This window comes from Colobus angolensis, unplaced genomic scaffold (genome assembly GCF_000951035.1).
Source record: "Colobus angolensis palliatus isolate OR3802 unplaced genomic scaffold, Cang.pa_1.0 Scaffold177, whole genome shotgun sequence".
Classification (NCBI taxonomy): Eukaryota; Metazoa; Chordata; class Mammalia; order Primates; family Cercopithecidae; genus Colobus; species Colobus angolensis.
The window spans coordinates 6,811,623-6,816,938 of record NW_012114899.1 but is presented as its reverse complement, the minus strand read 5'-3'; positions in this window follow the sequence as shown (position 1 = coordinate 6,816,938).

The following is a 5,316-nucleotide window of genomic DNA, read 5'->3' as shown; positions in this document are numbered from 1 at the left end:
CCGCGTGGGACCCTGGCGGAGAGCGGCTTTTCTAGGAGTGGGAGGGCAATAGGCGGGGCACGGGCGTGTCGGGGGGCGTTCCGCTGGTGCGACCAGGTAAATCTTGGTCTCTTTGGATTGACGTCACCTGGCGCATGCCCAGTTGATCTGCACCTTCCTGGGCACCGCCTGCATTTTCGTGCGCGCGGGAAGAGCTGGTGGTGAAGAAGAACCCGGAAGTGCACCATCTTGCCTCCGTTCGTCCAAACACTTTCAACATTAAATATACTTACTTAGTAAATGTTCATTGTATAGCATTAGGGAATATTTTACAAAGAGCTGCCTCTTAAGCTTAGCTTCAAATAGATGAAATTATCCAGAGGCAGATTTCATCAAACATTTATTGAATGTCAGCTATGTGCTGAACATAAGTTCTAACAATCTTTTAAAAAGAAAAAACTCAATAGTCCTGCCTTCTCTGAGTTTAAACTTGGAGTCAGGAGAGAAAAAAAAATATGAAAAATAATTCTATTAAAACAATGTTTATTATTTTCAAAGACTAAGAAGCAGGATGTTTTGGCAGCACCAAGGGTATTCTGTAATACTAAGCAGGGAAAACATAAGTGAAATAAAGGAAGTGAGAATCAGGAATGCAAGTGGCCAAGCAGAGTTTGGAGCAGAAGATAGAAAGGAGGAAATGGGAATAGTGAGTTCATAAGGACTTTTTATCTTTACCCTGATGACTATAGGGATTCAAAGTCTTCACCCTGAAGCCACGGAAACCTGTTGAAGTTTTCTTTCCTACGTTGTCAAATAATCTCCAGGTGCAATTTAGTATATTGAAATAGAGCTATCAAAGAAGTCACACCATCGATGAGCACATTTATGAGTTCTGGGCAGAATTCACATTTAGAAAACAGTGCAAATGCTTCCATCCTCCCAAAGTAAACACATTTCCCTGAGTAACCATTGCTTATTATTGGAACTTGCTATAATGACAGCAGCTAAAGAGCTGAAATCCATTTAGGCAATTAGATACACTAAAGGAACATTGGAGTGGCACCAGAATGGAGCTTCTATTTCTCAATGCTTAAATGCCTCTAGTTAAACATAAGTCACTACTTAAAAATACAGTTATCATAATTGATTTGTTTTATGTGACCACCAGAGCAGGCGCCAGAGAAAAGGCAAGTAGGCAAGGTAAAAAGAAACTTTATTACATAGCCAATGTAAAGAAAGAGGAAGTGAGGCTCACCAGTCTCCCGCGGCGGAGGCCGAGGAAGTTGCTCCTGCGTTCTCGCGAGGTTTCTGGGTCCGCGTAGGAGGAGGGGCCCAGGAAGTTCGTGCCTGCGTTCTGGGGCGAAGGTTCCTGGGTCCGTGTAGGAGGAGGGTCCAGGAAGTTCCCGCCGGGCGCCTGCCCGGAGCAGCTTTTGTGTCTTGGGCCTGGGAGTGGGAGGGCGGTAGGAGGGATGTGAGCGGGTCGAGGGCGTTCTGTAGGTGCGGCCAGGTAAATCTCGGTCTCTTCGGATTGATGTCCCCTGGCGCATGCCCAGTTGATCTGCACCTTCCCGGGCGCCAGCTACATTTTCACACGCGGGGGGAAAAGTTGGTGATGAAGAACCTGGAAGTACGCCATCTTAGCCACCTTTGTTCTTTGTTTCCCTCTCCCTCCGTCCAGACAGTCCAACCTTTTATTGATTATGATGATTGGGGGCGTCGTCTGTCCAGCTGCTTCCTGCTATCAGGGGGCGTGGTCATGAGGGTCTATGGTTGGCACCTGGACGTAGGGATGTAGGAGCATCTGGTTGAAGGTGACACGGGTGATCTCTTGAACTTTGGCTTGGAGAAATTTGATTAAAATGGGGGCAAAACATAGGATAAGACAGAGAATTAGTATAGGGATGCGGAATGGGAGCATCTGTTGCATTACCGGTAATAACCATATAGGTGGACCTGGGGTTAAGGGAGTGTTGTAGTTCTTTAGTTCTGTTTTAATCTGGTTTAGGGTTTGGATATTAGTGTCAACTAGGCATGACTTATTTATGTAATAGCAACATTCTTCTCTTAAGAAAAGACATGTTCCTCCTTTTTCAGCTGTAAGAAGATCTAGTGCTCTCCTGTTCCGTGCTGCCACCTGAGCTACTGAAGTGATTTGGTGTTGTAAAGAGGCTAGACTTTCAGCCGAAGCCTCTATGGCTTCTTGAATTTGGGTTGTTAGAGATCGAGTAGATTGTACGGAATGGGCAAGAGCCCCAGTTCCAAGTCCTGACGCCACTAAGGAGGAGGCTAGGGAAATTCTGATGACTAAGGGAAGGAAGATGGCCCGTTTTTGGAGATTATTAGGAGAGTTAAATTGTAAGGTGAGTTCAGCCACTTCTGCTTCGCTATATAGAGTTAAGCTAGGTACTAGGGACACTGGGATGCAGAGGGATTGGCTGATAGATGTGTGGTTAAGGACCTTGAAGAGGGTTTTATTACACCAGAAATAACCTCCAACGGGGGCTCTCTGGGTCTTATTGGGCGACTGGGTGTGCTTACACCAGGAGGAGTTTGGGGCAGAGTAGCAGAAAGGAAGGATTGGATTTTCTGGGTTTTGGTATAGTGGGACTTGGAGTAAAAACGGTTTTTGGGAGGTGCTTGTAGAGCCAGTTGTAGCCTTGAAAGCAGTAGGTAAGGGGACTGCCACTAAGGGGGCTCTTTCAAGGGCTGCACAGAGGAAATACTGGGAGAGATTTGTTATGTGAGCTGCCTGTGTTAGGTTAAACCCTTGACGGACAAGCTTTAACTATGAGAAGGGGTCTTTATTGGAGGAGTATAGTCGATCTTGTAGGGAGGAGTGTAGTTGATCTTGTATGGAGGAGTGTAGTTGATCTTGTAGGGAGGAGTATAGTTGATCTTGTAGGGAGGAGTGTAGTTGATCTTGTAGGGCCTGTTCTTGTGATTGTATGGCTAAGGTTAAATTTTGTAGGTGTTTTATATTTTTAGGGAGGGAGTTTTCCTGTTGAACTAGTGTCCTTTTGATCAAGAGGGTGGCAGTTGGATATGAATCTTAAATAGGATCTCCGTAGAGTCCTCCTTTTACTCTGCCAGCCGTTGGAGTGTATAAGAAGAGTAGTAATGTAAGTATAAAGTAGGACTTCATTTTGGTGTTTTTTAAGGGGGAGAGAAGGAGGATGTTGACTTAGTCAACAGCGGAGAGTTTTGTAGCCGATATAGAAGAAGCGGAAGTATAAACAGAAAAGAATTTAGATAACAGTAATTGTTTTACCTGGTATTAGATGGGCAACAGTGGTGACGTAGCGGAGGTAGTTGCTAGGAGACAGTATTGTCCGCCGCCATTTAGATGTAAGGACACCGGTTTGCCTAGTGTCTGGAGTATTGTTTGGTTTTAGTTAAGACTAGGCCGGAGATCAGACACTGGTTTGCCTAGTGCCTTAGGTGCCTAAAGGTCTAAAACAATTATTAGAGGAGATATAAGAAGCAGGTAATAGAATGATGACAGTAATAGAATGATGACAGAATAGTTAGGAAGGAGCCGAGGCAGAGGAGGGCAGGAATAGACTGAAGAGGAAGGCAGAATGAGAGTGAGAGACAGCTACCGATAAGGCAAGAATGAGAGGGAGTGTGGAAGGTGGGTAGGCGGAAGTGCCAAGGGATGGAAGGAGGGGCAGCCTCAACAATGGTAGGCGGGACCCAGGAGGAGGGTGGAACTACAGCGGAAGCGGGAGGGGGAGGTGGAGTATACGCAGGAGTGGAAGAGAGGGGAAGCTGACACAGGCAACTCAGACAGGAAAGATGACTTTTTCTTTTCTGACTTTGCTAGGTCTGCGCCTTAGCCAACTTGACTTGGGCCAAGGAACATTGGCTACACAAGTCTGGTCGAGAATGCAAGTCTTAAAACTTTTGTATATAATTTATTTTAGACTACTTACTTAAGCGCTGGCAGAAATTACTGAGGTTGATTAAAATGTTACGGTCTAGGATGCCTTCAGGCGGCCATTGACACTGGTTGTCTAATTTATATTGTGGCCACGCCACAGTGGAGAGGAAAATCATTCGCTTTCATTTAAGATCTTGCTCTAATTGTAAAGTTTTGAGATTTTTAGAAGACACCCTAAAGGGGAGTCTCTAGGTATTTTGGATTGGGGGTTTCCCATTGCCTTCCTCTCGCCTATAGGCGGAAATGGAAACCGAACTCTACCTGGCTACAAAGCGTCCTTTGGAGCCACTAGAGACCAGTGGGAGGCTCCTGGAGCCGGAATGGAGATTACCTCCAGGTGGACGTTTCCGTCCTGGACGGGTCTCCCACGGAACGGAATGGAGTTCCTTTGAGCAGACGTCTCTGCCTTTGGGAACTCCCCTGTGGGTCACCTGGTGACCGGAAAAAAACCTTGGTCCTGCGCAGGACTTCTGGCCAAGTAGTATGGGAGGGAGGCAAAAGGTACTCACCCCTAGGAGACTTGGGGGTGCGGAAAGCGATGTCTAGGTCCTGGTCCGTCCGTGGCGTGGAAGGAGGAGGCTCCTTGGAGCTTGGGGGCCCTGAGGAGGGTTCTCCTCCCGGGTTCGGCACCAACTGATTTGTTTTATGTGACCACCAGAGCAGGCGCCAGAAAAAAGGCAAGTAGGCAAGGTAAAAAGAAACTTTATTACGTAGCCAATGTAAAGAAAGAGGAAGTGAGGTTCACTGGTCTCCGGCGGCAGAGGCCGAGGAAGTCGCCCCGGCATTCTCGGGCGAGGTTCCTGGGTCCATGTAGGAGGAGGGGCCCAGGAAGTTCGCACCTGCGTACTGGGGCGAAGGTTCCTGGGTCCGCGTAGGAGGAGGGCCCAGGAAGTTCGTGCCCGGCGCCTGCCGGGAGCGGCTTTTGTGTCTTGGACCTGGGAGTGGGAGGGTGGTAGTCAGAATGTGGGCAGGTCGAGGGGCATTCCATAGGTGTGGCCAGGTAAATCTCGGTCTCTTCGGATTGATGTCACCTGGCGCATGCCCAGTTGATCTGCACCTTCCCGGGCGCCAGCTACATTTTCGTGCGCGGGGAAATGTTCGTGATGAAGAACCTGGAAGTATGCCATCTTAGCCACCTTTGTTCTTTGTTTCCCTCTCCCTCCGTCCAGACAATAATTATGAATAGCTGTACATTCTAGCCACCAAAATAATTCCCAAAGTAGTTAAATGGCACTAGTATTCCTAGATGGTCACAGTTAGCAATCAAAAACACATCTACTGGAAAGTGATGAACCATCCATCCCACTGCTCAGTGCTTTTCGGTATATAAGTCACTGAAGACTCATGGCTTCCTAAGAACATTGGAAAGCATTTTCAGCAATGCAAAATCACTTGTG